The sequence below is a fragment of the Athalia rosae genome, chromosome 4, assembly GCF_917208135.1.
Source record: "Athalia rosae chromosome 4, iyAthRosa1.1, whole genome shotgun sequence".
NCBI classification, from domain to species: Eukaryota; Metazoa; Arthropoda; class Insecta; order Hymenoptera; family Athaliidae; genus Athalia; species Athalia rosae.
The window spans coordinates 17,501,309-17,521,087 of NC_064029.1; the positions used below are offsets into that span (position 1 = coordinate 17,501,309).

The following is a 19,779-nucleotide window of genomic DNA, read 5'->3' on the forward strand; positions in this document are numbered from 1 at the left end:
AATTAGCGATTAAAAAAAAATGATCCACTTACTTAAATAAACTCTGTCAACTTTTTTTTTTTTTTTCTCTTCTCACTTCAAAACTGTGTAAAGGTGAAATTATAAAGTTAAGAGTTTAAAGAAGCAAAGGTCGCTCGGACTGTATGAACATCAAAGAAGACTCTGTGCGATATCTATGAGTATTACACCGCAATTGAAAAAAAGAGAAAGAGAGAGAGAGAAAAAAACCGCATTCATATTCACGAATCCGTACCGTTACGGAAAAATCTAATTTCCTATCTTTTCAGGTAATGAAATTCTAAATAAAGATGACGATGGCGACAATAATGATGGTATCAATAATAATAACAAGAATAATTTCTATCTTATTACACAGCTGGAAAAAGGCTGTTCTCCGGAAGTTAATTGGTCTCGTCATTTCAGCTATCAAAAGCATTGGGCCAATTAACCGAAAGAGGCGCACCAGGTGTTCCCAAAGATCTTGACGAGTTCTCATTAAAAAGATCACCCCGGGGCATTTTCTAATTATTATTACACCCGATGCCAATCTAAATCACCGCCGTTGCACCCCGCGTATAAGGTGTCCGAAATCGAACGATTAGTAGACCGATACTTATTCGTACAAAAAAAAAAAAAAAAATCAGTGTTTCCACTTTCACTCCAAATTTTGCGGAGAAAAATGCTTGGAGAGAATCTTTCGAGGGAAGAAAAAAATTCGATCAGTAGACGGAACAATCGATCCGAAAAACAAGGACGTTTGCAAGGGTATTCTTACATCACCTTGAATACTGGCAGCATTTAACACCTGCACGTTTACTAACCTCGTCGTCCATACGTCGAATCCCATGCAGATGAAAATGGGGGTTGGCTCTGATTTTTTCCTCCCTCCATTCTTTCGCTTCTCTGCCGTTTCCTCTTCTTTTTTTGGCGTACGTCGGTCGCTACGAGTTCCCGTAACGCGAGTGGACGCGAAGAATGAGGTGAAAAACGGGGAGGACGATATCTGGGGGGAAAAAAAAAAAATAAAAAATTCAAACGGTGTTCACTTTTCATCGAATGTTCTCTTCGAATGTTTCGATCGTACTCCGGCGCGCTTAATGCCCCGGAAATCCACGGCGCACGACCAGATCCCATAAGATTGCATCTGTACGACTACAGATGCAGCAGCTGCAGTCCAAGCGAAAGCTGTCCAACCTGAGTATGAGTTATGCGAACCGTTCCGGTATCTGGTGCGGACACACCAGACTCTACACGCTGATATTCAGTGGATTCTCTACGATCTATACGTACGTACTAGGTACATACATACCTATGTCCACATCTACGCTTAGGTAACGACATCCTTCGCGCGAATTTTCATGCACACAACCGAACGTGGATCGTCTTCTATATCCATCCCAGATGGCTACTGACAATGGGAACAAGCTTATCTCTTAGCGTACCGATCGAAGCATCGATGTCATCGTGATTCCGGATCTGAAAAAAAAAAGAAAAAAATAATTGAAATTAAGGGTGGTAATAATTGTAATAATTGTACGTTATTTCAGCTAAGGATAATATCAGTGAAAATCCGATATCCTTAGCTGAGCGCGATGTGGTATTACACGGCTGATACAGAAAATCCTCACGAGAGTTACCGTGAAATGAAGTAAGGAGGGCGAAGCTATCGGGTAAAAGGAGTTTCTCATACGTTTCTTATACGTACTATTACTAATATAGAAACGTATTAGGTGTGTTAGCCGTAGCGTAGAAAGGCGTTCTGAATTGTTCGCAAATTGAGTGGCGCAGAAGTAGAGAGGCAATTTAGTCGGCTTCGTCCCTACGGGTGTTGAAAAGGAGAGGGAGGTAGGGAGGTAGGGAGGGAGGGACAAGGCGGGGGAGAGAGAGGGAGTCCTCCGGAGGGACGGGCGTTGCGACAGTGCGGGGAGAACGCAACGATGACCGTATACGCGACGTGTCGTAGACTCCGTAGAGGAGGAGGAGGAGGAGGAGGGATGTGCAGTGCGAAGAGGGACGAAACTATTCTTGAAGTTTCATAGGGTCAAGCGCGCGAGAGAAGAGAGAAGTGAATTGAAGTTGAGAGTAGATAGACCGCTGGCTAATTCGCTAATGTCTTATTCAGATGCAATTACGTGACTCGCTGCTAGCCCCCATACTTTATCGCACTGTTCGCACAAGGTACACCGCCACCACCCCCTCGCGTGTACGTAGACGGGTCGAAATTCAAATTCGGTATTCGGCGGCGGTATCGCCGCTATGCACTTCCGGTCACATGCCAATTCAACTTGGTATCGAACTTCGGAGAAACCCTGACCGATCCTCCCACCGGGTACTGACGTCTCCGGCGAACTGCACAGTTTGCAGTTATCCTGTTTAATTCACGATCGTTCGATTCGAGTTCTCGTTACTCTCTCTCTCTTGAAAAAAATAGAAAAAAAATAAAAAATAAAAGTGAACAGTCGCGATCCCCGCCTGATTGGAAAACATTCGCGGTACCGCCGGTGTCGGGTGCGTGGATAAAAAATTTATGAAATCTACGGGGCGGCGTAGGTATAGACCCATCGTTGAGCAGATATTCGCGCTACACGCACACGTTTTGATGCGTACAAATGGATTTCAAGTGAGACGCGTCCTCCCTTTCCGTCCCTCCCGACGATTTCTCTTTCGCTTAAGCGTCGCCCACCCCGCGCTTTCGGTTTCCATGAACGCGTGTACACGGGGTGTACGTACAAGGTATAAGTTACACCGCGGAATCATCCCCACCCCACCCCACCCTCCGACCCGTCACACGAGTCGGCCCTTTATAACGCAGGGTGACGCGGGTTGTGGTGTAAAATAACGGTACGTGTAAAGAGAGAAAACAGAAAAGATGACAAAATGAAAAAAAACATTTGTCCTCGATTATTTTACGGTGGTAGAAATTTTCCAACTCTCATTCGCATTTGACGTAGCGCGATCCACGCGGGATTGGGACGGAACAAGAAAAACCTAATTCGTTTCGAATCATTTTTTTTTTTTTTCTTCCACTTATACATTATACCCCCGTCTTTCGTTTTTTCGTACACGGTACGTACCGTACGTACGTACATGCATGGTTCATAGATAACGGGCGTAAGCTTCGCCTGCCGGAGGATTAGACGAAAAGAATGAAACGAAGTGCAGGCGGTAGCAGTGTAGGTACGTGTAGGTACGCATCTCGTTTTAATCCTCTTTCTATCCCATGTCGTCGATGCACTTTTCGATACGGTATTAAGCTCCGCGCGCGACGTTCAATATTCGTTGTGTCGCGGGGTTAAAAAAAAAGCCTCACCTATGCATCATACCCGTGAAAATTCAGAGTACAGGTGCACCGTGAACCTCCCAACGATTCGAAGAGCATGATAACAATATTCGCGAATTGATCGGAAAAATTGAATAAATTTTGAAAAATTAATCGACGAGACGCTACGAGAAAGAAGAGGCACAATTTTCCGAGTCAACGGAGCCGCGCGACTACGTTACGTCGAAAACGTACATAAAACGAAATCTGTGCGTTTATTGGATTGACTGAAATTTAATCGTCGCGTAGAACGCGCTTCTGTGTCCTCGATGGAATTAATACGGGCTACCTATAACGTACAGTTATAGTTGGGCGATGCTTTTCAACGACGTAAACTTTAATTTACGATATTACATCGCAGCGCAGTAATCACGGCTGTCATTGTACTCGGGGTTTCGCACGCAGGTAAAATTATTGCGAGTAATGCGAGCGTGTAGAGTTGTCGAGAGAAAATCGGGGGTGAAGAGTCGCGCGGGAAGGGGGGGGGGGGGGGTGGGGGTGGTAGGTGTGTGGGGGATGAGCGGGGGTTGATAGGGGCATGTGCGTCCGTACGTTTACCTACGTGTATCCGTGCGGTTGTATCGGTAGTCCGACGGTGTACGGGGGATATTGTTACGATATTCTGACTGCAACGGCAGCAATGACGGCCATCTGGTCATTAGAGTGGACGAGCTTGATGCGACGACACCTGCTCCCGCATGTGCGGCTGCGGCCGCTGCTATTGCACCCTCTCGTATACGACGCGCCTACATGTGCCGCCGCCGCCGCACCACCCTCCTTCCATATTCCATAACGTGACACGGGGGGCATTTCATTCGCTCAAATGACGCGCTCTTCGCTGACGAATAACACCGAGTTATATCCCGCTAGCGTCGAAATAATAAAAATCGAATTCATAACGCTTAGGAATACCCGGGTTAGTCGCATTTTTTTCGTCATTATTATGTGGAACCTGTACACGATCGAGGGGGAGAATAATAATTATCACCTGGATTTATAATCGTCGTATAAACGTCACGTTATGCGTGTATTACGGTTTTGTCCTACGTTGTGTACACGTACGTACGCACGAATTTATTATAGCAAACCCGGAATTTCCGAAATTTGTACAAATAATTCGATCGCGGTATGATACAATGCTCGTACACGCGAACGGCGCCAGGCTTCGATTATACCGTGCGAAATGACGATGATTATTCTTCGGTCTTTCTTTTTTTTTTTTTTCTCTCCCTAATAACGCGGTAGGGTATGTATACAATTTATAAGCCAATAATCTGCATTACAATGCACAGAGTCACAAGCCGGTGTTACGCGCTACACAATTTCCGTATATCCATACACCGAAGGTATGCACACCGTAATAGGGAAATGGAAATTTTCCTAACAAAACTATTCAAACAAACAATTGCGCGGGTATGTAGGTGCGTTACTGCCCCCGTTATACGTTGTACCTACATATCGTGCCGAGTATACGTAGCCTACCCGCGCTCGGTTTACCCGACGTTAATAACGTTAAATATTTCCCTACACACACACACGCGGTGTACCGTTGTCACAGCACGCACGGTGAATTAAATCTAATTGAAATGATTGAATTCGTAACAACGACAACGATATCGATATCAGAAACAAAAAAAATAAATAAATAAATAAACGATATCAAGACCCAATTCTACGGTACGGTGTATAAAATTCACCGCGGTAGTAACAGAGTTTCGCAAATCGCCCCGTGGTCTCCGGAGACTCCGACGTTCGATTCGCGTCGTTGGTGTGAATCTTTTCCACCGACCCACGAGAGAGAACAAAATGCTGGGAAAATAGGCAAACTGTATTGACCGATATGTGACTGACATGTACGATGGAGGGAAACGTTTCGGTTGCAATCAGTAAATGACTTTTGATGATTCTTGAGAACCAAAGGCGAAAAAAGTAAGTTCTTCAACGATGTGCGCATTTTCACAGTTTCTTCGCGTTTACCCGAAGTGAGCTCTGTTCGGGCGCAACGTCATCGCGAATATCTCATGTATATTATTATATCAGAATGCCGATTGCACGGATCTTCGTGCCGTATGAGCCTGGTACCCATGTTGCACCGTTTAGTGTAATAACAGTGATAAAATCAGGCGGAACACCACTTTGCTTGTTGGTCTGAACTATTTCCCTGCGGCGCGATATCTCGTGGCTACGTATATATATATATATGTACATGCGAGGAACATACATACATATATATATATATTTGTGTATACATAGGAATACGTATAATATACGAAACTGCAGCGAAACTATAAATTTTCTACAAGGTCGGTACACACCGCATGGATTTATATATTATAAGACAAAATTGCGCAACTATTCAAGTGTTATATTCTCAATGACTCGCATCGCGGAGGCGTTGAAAAAAACATTTATCAACGAAATAATACAACGAACCAGTAGCAACATACACCGCAAAAATTCTGGTAAAAATTGAATTATCGAAGATAGAGAGAAAAAGAAAATCTATGCGTTACTCTGATCCCGGTACTGCAGTAACTATTTATTTAACAAGGCCTGGAGCACGGAATCGAGTTTCTATTTTATCTATATATATATATACACACACTCTACATACAGTAGTCATTAGTGAGCGTATCGCCTCGTTTGTTTTGCGGTTGATACAACGTCAATAATTATCAAATCCAGCGAAATTAATATCGTTTCGATACCTGCCCATAAAACAACCAGTTTGCGATATTACACCGCTAGTGGTTACGGTAACTACCGACAAAATCGGTATCCAATTCTAATATCGATATAAAATTGATAATCCGTTGAAAAATGAATCGGTCCGCGGTAGAAAGAAAAAAAAAAAATAATCTCAAAGTCAAAAAAGGAATGATTCGAAAAAATTTACTTCGAGCATAGAACTCGAGTTCAGTTGAGTTACCTTACGTTACACACTATTTCGGGTTGGTGGGTATTAGGTTATAAGATTGCTTCATGCCGCAAACGTTTTGCAGGCAAGTTCCGCACCCCGTTCTTTATTCGTTATTTCATCCCCAACCTTCACCCGTTCGTATTCAGGCCTTTCCTTTTTATTTAGGGCGTGACTTAAAAGCGCCATGCATCATATTTACATGGAAATTCAGCTCCGACTTCGTATTACCGGTAGTTTGTATTCATTTACGGCCCGCAGAATTTACTTCTATATATTTTCACGAGTTTCCATCCTCCCCTTTCCTAAGATTTTTCAGAAACCCCCCTCCACCCGACCCTGCACTTGTAAATTCTCCCCGATGAAGAAACCTACCTTCCAACACGAGAGTTTTTCCGTCAACCGTCTAGAATTTTTTTTTTATTTCTTCCGATCTACAAAACCGCAGTGATAAGGCTCACGTGTGTAAAAAGACGCAGCTAATTTGGAAACAGGTGATAAAAAAAATCAGAAAAATTGGAGATTCGAATGCACAGCTACGTACGTCTGTTCTAACATCGCGAACGGATACACCTAATAAATTGGCTAAAATTAATCCTGCGTCTGGATCACGTCGCGATGCCGGGGTATAGGTACAGTACGAGCCGGTATAACGGATTTCAAGAGTGTATAGTGAAATTAATAGCCGAAATACACGTTACTAGCAAGTTAATTAATACGGCATATTTACATAGACATTAAACAAACAGGTTGATCTAAAAGATATACCGGAATCGCCGTGCAGTTTCTGCTGTTATAGGCGCGCGCGTTTCACGTACGGTGTAAACGTGTTCGAAACGCGAGTATATACAAAGGGAAAGTAAGGCGAATGAGAGCAAAAGAAAGGGAAAGAAAAGTAAGTAACTAAGTAAGTAAGTAAGGAAGGAAAGAAGAAAAGAGAGGCGAAGGGAACGTGAGACGTAGGCGAGGCAAAGCGAGGCGGGCAAGGGTTGGTGGCGTGCCGTTGTAAATACGTTCCGTATTCCTGCAGATAGGGGTGTGATTCATGGGGGACAACCACCGCGTAGATCCGCCGAGATAGGAAGAGACGCCCGGTGTGAGGCGGTGTGTAGATATATACATATGTATATACGTAAGGTAGGGAATAGCGCGAAAGGAAGTAAACTACGGGTGGTCCGCAGGTGAGGGAATCCCTCCCTTATACCGACCTGTCCTCCGTCCCGTTACACACGCGAACAACCCATACGTTTCCCCGGCCCCGTATCACCCTCCGCTCTCCCCGTAAAACCCCCCCTCAGGATAAGACACTTCTTGGCGAGGACACGAGGGAATCCTCCGGACGTCTCGCGGTTCGTGGAAAATTCTCACTATGGAAAACATAAGCGTACGCACGTTTCGCCCGTAACTTACGCGGATGAATCGAGCTGCTCGTCGAATCGGAAAAAAAAAAATATCCGCGAAATAATTTTCTCTCTTCACCCTCGTTTTTTTTCTTCATCGTTGTTTCGTCTGCGCTCTTTGTTTGAGTTTCGAGTGAATTCCTTTGGATTCGCGTAGCGCGCGCGCATTCATGTAAATGTGTATATTATTTAATAAGCGTAACTAACGAGAGTTCTGACCTCTTTACGTGTGTTGGATGCTTTGAAATTGTAGGACCCGTCTTCTTTTCCCGTTCCGTGAAATATAAGTTTATTGCGCGAGTGTATATAAAACAGAAGTTTGCTCCGCTCGGGCTCCGCTGCCGTTGCTGCTTCGGACGTACGCTGCCCTTTCTGATCTTGGAAAACTGTTGGGTATATACGTAATACATCCATGCCCTACGTATACGTAACGTACCAGACGCGCTTGGATTCTGGAGTAATTTAATTACATCGGCACACACTGGCGACTTTTTTTTTATTTATCTATTTTTATTCTCCTATTTTCTTCCCCCGTCAATGCTTGTCTTCCGGAATTTTCATTTTTTTCATCCTCGTTTCCGTTTCACGTTTGATTAAAATTTTCAGAAAAATCATTTCATGTACCTTGTGCATCGATCGGATCGGAATATGTCGTTCGCTGGCTAATTAGTTGTTTTATTTATTTATTCATTTATTTTTTTTTGTCTAACCTTCACTGCATTGCCACTTTTCTTCGCTTATTATAACGCCCCCTCGATTTTCCTCTTCGTGCGATATATATATATAAGCCCTCAAGCTTTCGAGCCAGTCGCAAACTTGAATTATTAGTCTCCTTTACGTATAAAGTAACGTTAAAATCCTCCCGCATATAATAAGTCAGGAAGTAACAATGATTTATTTTTATTGTTGCGACTTTTCAGACAAATTCAAATTAGCTACTTTCACCTCTTGGTTTATAATATACTCAAGAAGTAGTGTATACACACACCTATCTATACGCGTGCAAGTATATACTCATATATATTTTTTTTCATTCGTGAATTCTAAAACAGTCGCGTATATAAACGACGTCAATTTGTTGCTCCTCTGGCTAATTATGGGATTCGCAATATTACAACCCTCCGGAACATTTTCTTGTCACGCGAGCCGCGAATATCATCGCGAAAATCAACCGTGAAGGAGATAAAAAATTGGAGAAAAGAATTTCGCCTGTAACAAATCATGCAAATTAAATACGACCCTAAATTTTCCCTCGCATCGTTTCTCCGCATTATACGCATAATTTTCTTCTTTTTTTTTTTTTTCCTCTCACGGTCTAGCTTCAATTTCTGCGATGTTCGAACTTTAGCCGAGTGAAGAGAAAAAGAAGTGAGAGAGAGAGTGAGTGAAAGAAATTATGGGAAAAACGGGGTAGTAAACTTACTTTGATTAACGAAAACCTTTTGAAAGTATAATTAACAATTATCTAGACGCGTGTGTAGTAACATCGAATACACGAGATGTGCTTCTTCGTTCACGTGTACACACGTATATATATATGTACGTATGTACTTATTTAGACATGATCTAATTAACTTTACCCCCGGGCACAACTCGAGTGTTGTGTATAGCAAAATTTCCGTGTGAAGTTGATCAAGTTTCTGAGAAGCTTCGCGATATAGAATATATATATACATATCTATACCTGTATAGGAAAACCTCAAAAACCGCTCGTACACCATGGAATATAATATCGACCGATGCAACGCCGAACAATCAAACAATTTCTCATCACGCGGTTAAGAACATCCCTGCAGACGCGAAAGACTAATTAATATTCCCTCAGACATCCGCTGCACAGATGAAGCTTCTTCTCCCTCTTTTTTTTTGTTTTTTTTCGCTTTCTTTCCCTTTCGTTTCGACAAACGCGAGCGCCGCCAAATTTTTTCAACCGTTACTTCATCCGCGGATCACCCGGGCAGGTATATTTACCACATATTCATAGCTTCTCCTAGCGTTTCTGCTGCTCCTGCTGCAATATGACGTAGGATATAGCAACGGCAGACGTGGCGTGACTGACGAAGGCGTGCCCGACAACGTTGGCGGTCAATCACTTAATGTTCCATTATACACTCGCACGCCATCATCACCTGCACTATAATTGCTGATTAATAATTATTACTCAAATCACCGGTTTTAATTATAAATAATCGACGTAATGATATTAATAACGAGATAGCGAAGTCCGATAACGTTATCGGATAGTTATCGCCGTGGAAAAATTTTTTTTTCAATGTATCTTTCGAAAAAATAAAACGCGAGAGAACATCGCAGGCGACTTTCAATTCTGACTTTTGTTCGCCCCGGCAGTAGTTGAGGGAGAGAAGATAAGAAATTAGAGAGAGAGAGATAAGAGTGTCTCCGCTGCGGAAGATTCACCTTAAACATTCGGGGCGACGCTGGACAAACATTTCTACGGGGGGATGTAAATTACTCTCGACCAACGCGTACGACCAACACCGCAAAACTCGTTAGGGTAAGGATAGGTCGGGTCGGGTTGGGTGTGTACATCACGTAGTCGGTATTGTGTGTGTGTGTGTACAAGAAAATAATTCGCCATTCGCTATTATTCGCTCCTCGTAGTAAGAGGGGTAGGTTACTTATAACCTGCATTTGTATTGGATGAAGAAGGTCGTGAGTATTAAAAGCGCGAGGGAAGTTACGACTTGAGAAATAAAAGAAGGGACACTTTAGCCTCCCGAGAACCAGGGTGCGGTTTTAATTGGCTTTTTTAATACCTATGCAAATCATATTAGCTATACACGTTTTTTCTACCCTGTATACTATACGCGCCTCTTTACTGTAGCCATCGAGGGGCGCGGGTCAGTACGTAAAAGATTTACTACAGAATACGGAGAAAAAGATTTTCTGTTTTTTTTCACTCGGTTTAGTCTTTTTTCGTACGTCGAATTCTCTCGATTTTAATTTTATTAATTCTCGCACGTGAGACGCGAAGACAACCGAGGAATCGATTCAACCGATGCGCAAAAGTTCGATTCGACGTACGTCGATGACAACCAGCAAGCTCATTAAAAATTCATTTTATCCGTCGACGGTATATCCGAGAATGCTAAACTAAGTGCAGCCTAGGTACCTACCGACCAGATGCTTTCAGCAATATTCCCGCTATTCCCGAAGTTAGACAACGCTAACGTTATACATAGCGCGCAATCAGAGCTTCATTGTTCACCCTTTTATTATGCGATTATTATTACCGTCGCCGTTATTATTATCATCATAACTATCGTCAATGCCATTATATTGTCAAGCGTTGCGAGATACGTGGAGGATAAAAAATTTTCCCTCCGGCAAGTGACTCCGGCGCGATAATGATTTGTTGAATGCGATACGTATACACCTTGATTATAAATTCGGCGTCCCTTCGCCACGTGACCGGGCCCGCGGGCGTCGCGACGCTCCCGGTTATTTCGTTGTACGTACGTACACGTGAGTAGTGTACGTACACGCAATATTTCACGGAGGAGAGTAGCTAGTGAGGAGAGCAGAATGCGGAATGCGAGGGGGAAAGCTGAAGCTAAGCTTTTCAAGGTTTAGCTGCAGATTCAGTTACGTCTGAAACTTCTCGGGTTACTATCCACATCTTGGAAGCTCATTTCTCACTCTCCACCTTCTTCGCTTCAATCTTCAACGCCCCGTAGTCGGGAACGTGCTGCTACTACAGCGCACTGTGGTGTGACAATTAAAACTATAATCATTAGTTTAACGTGTTAGTTAGACATTTAAACTGGAAAATGGGGCGGCTAGATTGTTGCGGGTTTGGAGAAACGACCGTGGTATTAATTCGTTCGCAAGAAAAAATGAAAAACAGTCACGAACGTCATTTCGAAGTGGGAAAGAAAAATAACCATAGAAAAGAAACAAAAAAAATCAAAAAATCCATCGTCCAAATCGTCGTCCAACAAATCAAAAAGTCTTCTACGGGTAGGTATACATATCGGATCCATCGATCGCGGTTTAAATTCCCTATACCGTGCAATTTCTTTTTCTCACCCCCTCGCCCTGCAATTTTACAATTTTATGTGTATAATATGTACGAGTTGGTACGCGGCTGCAGTACGTACGTACCTACATACCCGGTACGTGTACACAGGTACCGGGTGTGTGCGCGGGTGTGCAGGAAAAAGGATAAATTTTCAGGCGCAGTCTACATTTCCAATTTCATACATGCAACGTTTCCAATAATAAACGGCGCCTGTTTTGGCGTAAATCAACGCCACAAACCCCTGCGCGCCTTCATTATATCCAGCGGCCCTTCGCGCGATTTCAATAATTTTTTTTCCTTCCCGTTTTTTTTTTTTTCAATTTCTTTTTTATTCTTTTCGTTTCAAATTATTTTTCATCGTTTGTTCTCCATTATATCTGTAAAACTTTGGCGCATTCGTGTGAAAAGTAGCCTATATCAATCGTAGGATATCCACGCTGACTTTCTCCTCTTTTTTGAATCACTTATTTTTCTTTCTATCTCTCTGCTATCTTATTTCTTTTTCGTTTTACACGTTTTTATTTTAGAAATACGCGTTTGGGTTATATTTCCGACTTTTGAATCAGCATCGCCGACGTCAGCGACGGAGTGACTTCCGAGCATGAAAAAAAGCTTGATAATTTATCGGCCGTTTTGCCCAACCCAAACTAAAACGACACACGCCGTACGACACGCACGTCTATTTGTCTATCTCTGTTTGTATTTCCGAGACACGCTATGTATGTACTTCACGTTTTCTCGGTTTTTATTTTTATTACTTTTTCATTGTCGGTTTTTCCTTTTTTTTTTTTTTTTCGGATAATAATATAAAACCGATGCTATTCTGCCGCTAGAATTTTTTCTGTATCACAGTTATATAGAGATACATTTGGTAGAAAAAAAAAAAAATTCATCGCTGATATATATCTACACGAATTTACCTCTAGAAGTCTAGTTTTATTCCTGGTGTGCGAGGAATAGAACAAGAGTTATCCGAAAATAGATGGAAAACTTTCTTTCGACGTGTTTTTATTTAATTTAAATAACGACGTTTGGTTTCTTCTTTTTTCTGTTCGTTTGTTTGTTGCAAATCAGGGAGAAGTTGTCTTTGAAAAAGCAAAAAATAAGAAAAAAAAACGGAAAAAAGGGAGAAACAAGATTATGCAAAATAAGGTTTCGCGTCACGTCTGGCTATCCGTGTAACTGAAGTTTTCGTGATCCACGGCGAACATCCTCGGGTCAAAAGGTCGTTTTGTTGCAACTTTTCCTTACACATTTTTAGAAAATTTGCATCGTCAAACGCAGAGACTTTCACGCTGTGTGAAGCTCGCGAAGAAGGTGTCGCGCATCGCGGCTATTCGTATACGCTATACCCGTACGCAGTAGTATGTGAAAGGCATGGAAGAGACGAGACGCTTGTTAAATTATTGCGTTTGTACATTTTCTTCTTTCTTTTCTAACTCTATCTTCTGCCCCTCCTTTTTTAACCGTACCCTTTTTTCCGTCCCCTTTCTTTTTCTATCTCTTCACCACGTAACCCAACCCCCCCCCTCCCCCGAGCTCGAGCGTCTTCATTTTATACACACTAGTCACCGTTATCTTGGAGTCACTTCACTTTTCAAGAAAATCTCTCCATTTCTTCTAGATTCTCCCGACGCGACTGGTAGAAAAGGAGGTAGAAAAGAAATAAAATTGCTGAGTAGATCATTTGACACAGAATATATATATACGCGTACACCACGTATAGGTGTATATATATAATAATGGAAGTGGACCTTACTGGGTAGAAATAATATCCCAATTTGGTTGATGAAAATCTGCCCGAATTTCACCACCACCTTCACATAGCGATAAGTATCAGTTACGACAGACATGTTTTTACGCACACATTACGTTATATCGTATGCACATAGAGACCAGCTATCGAATGTCACGCGGATATGTGTGCGTATAGAAAATACCGGTCGATTTTTCCAAGCTTTGACTGTAGTGCGAACACGTGCTTATTTCTACCTACGAAGCGCTACCGAAGATGATAACGATGATGATTATGACGACGATGATGACGTTAGTTTTTCATCGCTGTCGTTCGCGTATTAGTCGCGTGTCGCAGCGGTAGCCGAGGGAAGAAGGGGTTGTGTTACGTTTCACACCACGTGTGATGTAAAATTGTACAGTGATACAAAAGTGTTGGTTATTCCGAGCCGTTGTCTCTTCGGTTCAACCGTTATTTGTCATTTACAATTGCGTGAGTGTTTCACGCGTGCAAAGATAGCCACATCACGTATATCCTATACAGTGCCACCCCCTGGTAATACAGAAAAAGCGAGAAAAAGTTTTTTATTTTTCAATATTCAACACCGTAGAATGAAAGGCGTGGGGTCAATATCAATGTCATTCGTCGTACACACGATTACTAATATTTTACTTTCCCCAGCTCATTCTTTTTTCTCCAACCCCCCCTCCTGAAAAAATCAGAATTGAAATGAAAATTCTAACGATTATCAGGAATATTAAAAGCGTTAGCAACGACTGATACAATCACGCTGTTAGAATATACGGCGTGATATTCACAAGCGTAACCATCTGACGGACATTAATGCTCAGTGACATGAACTAATTAATTGGTATTACGAAGTGTCATCCGGTATAATTATAGCTGGGTGTGTATAAATAATATCCAGTCGCTTCGAAAAATGTGTGCGGAATTTTAATTTTTTTTTTTTATTCATCACTTTCCCTTCTTTATTTCAACAGTTTATTTAATTTTTTCATTTTTTTTTCTTCTTTTGGTTTTTATTTCGCGTGTTTAGCGGTCGTCTGATTTACCGACACGCCTACACACGTACAAAACTACCCTTATTACGTACGAACAAAAAGCTCCGCCGATCGCTTTGGCAAACAAAAAATTTGTCAAATGTCAGTTTCGTTTTTTCCTTTGCTTCCTTCGCTTCTTTTCGTTTTTCGCGTCCGCGTACAGCAGCTGCTTCTATACCACCCGCCTCGATGACTAACTTTAATCACGCGTACGAATAAAGAAAATCTTTTGGATATGAATAACATCGATTCACATTTCTAAAGGGTTGATTTTCGGTAAATGAATTCCTTAATTAAATTAGTAACATTTTGCTTCCGATGCATCGTCGGTATCGCCGTAATATAGAAATAAAATATGAGAGAGGGGGAGGGGGGGTGAAAAACAGGTGGAAAAGGGCGCACCTAGACATCCCCGTCAAGTCGTATCGCGTGATGATCACCCCTTGCATCATGAGGCAATCGGAAGTCACGAATGAGAGGGTGGTCGCCTCGTCATTCGCCCTCTATAGGTATACATACGTGTAGGGTACGTATTCGAAATAGTGCATTTTTATGGGTTACGGCCAAGTGATAATATCGCGCAGGAGGGGTATATATATATACACGCCTTTTTCCTCGGATCGATCGATCATCATCGTCGTGTCCCATCACGCACACTTTTTCCCCCATTTTCTTTTTTTTTTTCTTTCCATTCCACTTCTTCAATCAACCGTATAGAATCTGTTACTCTTCTTTTATTTCATTCGTCGATCGCAACGGCCACTCAGCACGTGAGATACGCGGTCATCGGATTAAGACGTTTCGGGATATTGAACCGGGGGAAGGGCATGAATGAGATAATGTATGAAAAATTAATCGAATGAATTTCCACGTTCATAAGTGCGGAGAGAAAGAACGGAGCTGTACAGGTGTGTATATGTATATGTACACGTTGCTAAAATAAAAATAATTTCTCTCGAAGTTCGAGGTAGTTTCGAAAATGGAAACGAAAAAGTTGTAGCTCACAAGCTGAACTTGTTACTGTAATATAGATATAGCAAACGGTGTTTGCAACGAGGCAGGTTCTGGAAGATAAATGGTTTATTATAGTTCTGAGAGAACGAGAAGCAGCTCGAACTGAGAAATCGATGGTTAATAGACAAAGTTGACACCGTTAGAGGCATTGTGTGTAACTGCTTTTAGAACTGCTGCTCGCGTTTGTTTCACTTATGTTAGGTAAAGACTCGAGAAGTAGTTCTATCGTACTCCGAGAAAGTTTAACTCGCCCCCCCCCCCCCCCCCCCCCCCTTCCCCCCGGCTCCTTCTCTCTCCGCAGACCAGAAAATGGATAAAGGACCTCGGGAAGAATGTAACGGAGTGTCCGGTAAACCCCCTAAATTCTATATACTTGTTGTAATCCAACCGACCACCGTTTGCTGGGAAGGTGATGGAAATCACGGTGTTCGCTTTTTTTCCGCGACGCTTCTACTCGTCCCCGTGTAGATTCCGGTAGCTCGGCTGACCGTCGTGTAATAAATTTGAAAATAAGAAGTTGGATCAAAAACGGTAGCTTTAAAATGCAATACTAGTTTGTCCCGTGAGAACCACGGGAATTTCTTAAGACTCGGTGAAAGGTCCCCTCGGCCGCGTCCCGTTGTCGTCCACATGTTTTATTCAATTCCGAGCTCCTTGTCTCGGCTTTTCCTACACCATATTCTGTTTTTACCGACTTGGCAGTTATTCATATCGCCGGCCGCCACTGCGGGTAGGAAAGGATCCTCCCTGCTTCCTTCCTACGTTCCACCTTTTCATCATCGTATCTCGTTATTTTTGTTTCGCTCATTTTCTATTCTTTTTTTTTTCTCTTTTCTTCCACCTCGTCTCGATCGTCTCGTTTCATCGGTGCGAACGAACGCTATCGATCCCGAGGGTTAGCGATCGTTTTCCCGCATGTTCCGACCGTCCGAGTTAAACTTGAGCTTTTCAAGCGCGGTTCATCTCAAAAAGCAATCTAAAAAATATCCACATCTCGGAGTGTAGGACGCCGAGACATCAGCTTAGAATATTCCAGAAATTGTGTAATTCCTTCCATCCGGTACTGCAGATGCTGCAGCACGAGGTGGGACGGTCGAACGAGTATAAATATTTTTATTCCGTACACGGGCCCCAGCTGCAAGACAACTTTTATATCCACCCGGCATTCCGGACATGAAAATCATTGGCCGCAAGATTTACCAGCAAATTTATAGAAAACATATGCAACTCCATAAATTTTCTACGCGCACGCAGAAGTTCGTGACAAATACACGCGAAACTAGGTGAAGCGAGGCAAACTTTCGGCGGTCCCTGTTGGCTGGATATATTCCCGCGGGAAGGAAGAATCCTACGGTAGCGTATCGTCAACGTTACAGCACGTGAAAAACCTCGTACAGATAATAAGGATATTTCTTCTCCGCTTCATGCGCTCCTACTATTTTCCTCCAGATATCGAAGAAAATTCAACTGGAATTCGTTCCCCACATTTACACATCTTTTTTTCTACTTAAACTTTATCAGCCAAATTTACGATCGCGATATAAGGTGTTTTGTGTGTTGGAAAAAAAAAAGGAATAGAATTTATCCAAGGCAATCCCCTGCGGTAATAATAGATTCGATCTCAAGGGATTAGAAAATTGTTGCGAAAATTTCTTTGGAAATACTTTTTCAAATTCGGTCCTTGTAAAAACAGGGTTTTTATTCCCTCGCGAGCGGAATCGAGCGGAATAAAAGTGGGGAGACCGTGAGAAAAGAAAATCAGAAAATGTATTGTTCAAATATAAGATAAGTTGAAACTAAGCTTTTTTTTCTTCTAATTTTTGAATCGATGTTAAGTTCAACTACATTACAAAAATTTGCATGTGAGAATAGAGCGCGTTTTTGTTGAAACTATTTTCTCTAGTAAAACGCGTATTATATACCTTGGTGTGACACATCACCTTATACACACATATTTTGGGTAGATACTGCATTCTCGACTCTACGGAAGTGCGACATTTCGGTATATTATCATATTACATCCCTGAGTAGCACAAGGAGACGAAGTTGGGGGTGTGGGTGCGAGGCGGGGGGGGGTAAGTAATGCATAGAGTAAATGTCCCCATCCGTTACTAACGCCCACCTCTTTAGCGAAGGGATCTTCAAACACCGGGTTCCCGAGAAGGATCGATCAGAACTTGAATTATATAACACGCGTTTGAAATTTCCAGTTTCCTCATCGGATAATGTTATACGATTGATTTCGAGTAAGAATAGATTTTTAATCACTCGAGTCGCTTTTCCAAGAGTATGCTGTACTTGCACGAAATGAAAAAAAGAAGAAAGAAAAAATGTTAATGAAATAGCATGTTTTAATTATCCGTTTCCTCATTTCTGGATTACCTCGAATACGAAATTCACCGGGCGTCGATTTTCAAATTGTTTCGTAGGAGAATTCACGGCAACTCGTGTACACGTACCGACTAGATTTTCCATTTCACCGTACGGACATGTAAATCGGTCGATTAATCTTCATCGGTTGTTGAATTGGTAATTGGCAATATAGTTCGATTCCAACTATTCATCGGGTAACCCATTCACAGAGGCGTGAGTGTGTAACACCGAAGTAGCTATCGTCTCCCTTTATTGTATTTCTTATAGTTTCCTCGAACTAAAGGTTCCCGGTGTCAGAGTGGCAGTAAAAGGTAATAAAAATGAACCACCTCCACTGTCCCTGATCACGTTTCAGATGTTAACTTTTTCATAACTTTTCATACCTCTAACTAATTTTTATCATCACCGTATTTCTATTCTAAAATTGGATAAGCGAGCGAACAACGAGATCCAAATGAAACCTCGTCACCTCTCGTATACCGTACGTTCCGCAAGAACGTGACCGAAAATTTCAAAGATTTCACCTAATCCGAGCAACTAGGGCATTGTCTGAAAGAGAACAGCGAGTATAAAACCGAAAAAAAAAAAAATTAAAAAAAAAGAGAGAAGAAAATAGAAGAAAATCTAACCCTCTGAGACGATGCGATGCAGCAACCGGGCTATCCGATGATCATGATGTGCAGTGTGCTGAGGTTGTAATACGCGGTTTCTGTCGACTATAACTGTGGGGGTCGGTCGGGTCGTTTGGGTCGAGTTTCAAGCTGCAAGCTGCAAGCCTGCAGTCAGAGCATCGATCGTAGTCCAGATTTACCACGGGCGCACGATGTCTGTTACCTTTACGTCGCGGGCGCTCCTATACGTATACCTACGTTCACGTTTGGGTATGCGAGTACGTTGTGTTTTCGCGGTACCCACGCTAGCTACCTTCCTAGGTATCCTTATATATATACATATACACGAACATGTGTCATGTTATTTACGGTCGAGGTGCATTACTTCGCGGTTGTGCCGAAGCGCACCGCAGCTTTTTTGATATACTGCATTTTATGCTACGTGAACCGAGTTTCAAATACTCCCTCCACCGTTGCTATTTTTATTGCGTTCTCTAGGTCAGACTCGGCCTTAACGTGTACACGGGATGCGCGTCGCGGGCGTGGAGGTCAAAAGTTTCCATCCCCAGCCGAACCTCCTACTCGTCTTACCTCCCCGCGTCCCCTGTCTCGAATTTTTCCGACAGATCGGACGAAAATTACTGTGACGCGACCCTCGTTACGACTGGTTGAAAAAAAAAAAGAAAATGAAGATAAAAACCAAAAAACAATGCCTTCGGTTTTTCTGCCCCCACACCTTTTTACCCTCATCCTATTCCGGTCCGTCTGTACGTCTGAGTTCTCTGTGTCTCTCTACACATCGGTGTTCGATTTATGGAAGTACCTATACGGGTATTGGAGCACTTCGATTGATTGCCACAACTTTTAGATATCTATACATATAATACATATGACCCATGTAATTCTCTGTACCTATGGAGATATTTTTTTTTTTGCTTCAGGTTACAGGTGTATAGATATAGAAACAGTTTACGAGAAAAATAGGTGTAATATATTCGTTCCAATGTCGCACGTTGAATATGCAGATTAGATGTATATTACCCAGATATCTATTGTCTGAAATGTTACGCGGCTATGAAAAGACCGTGTAAAAAAAACGCCACGAAAATGTAGCACGTAAAAATAGCGAGAGATGAAAAAACAAAAAAAAAATCGCTACGCGGCATGGCGTAAAAATTCTTTTCAGAATTGAAAATTAAATCGACGTGTAACTATCGTCTGAAAATTGCAGCGAAGCGAAAAATCTAGAGACTACCGCATCAACTGTAACGGCGGCGAATAAAATCAACGCAACTTCTGGCGATGAG

At 42.3% G+C, this 19,779-nt stretch overlaps 2 protein-coding genes across 4 annotated transcripts in view; one reads left to right on the forward strand and one right to left on the reverse strand.

Annotated features, from left to right (window-relative positions):
• Positions 1-19,779, reverse strand: part of LOC105688781 (deformed epidermal autoregulatory factor 1) — a 76,270-nt gene that overhangs the window by 22,712 nt on the left and 33,779 nt on the right. The window contains exons 3-4 of the mRNA XM_048654847.1: positions 1,310-1,476; positions 822-1,003 (exon numbers count right to left, since the gene is read on the reverse strand). The gene's annotated coding sequence lies outside the window, so the exon portion shown is untranslated. The remainder of the gene's footprint in view (positions 1-821; positions 1,004-1,309; positions 1,477-19,779) is intronic.
• Positions 1-19,779, forward strand: part of LOC105688785 — a 148,062-nt gene that overhangs the window by 2,442 nt on the left and 125,841 nt on the right. The window lies entirely within an intron of this gene.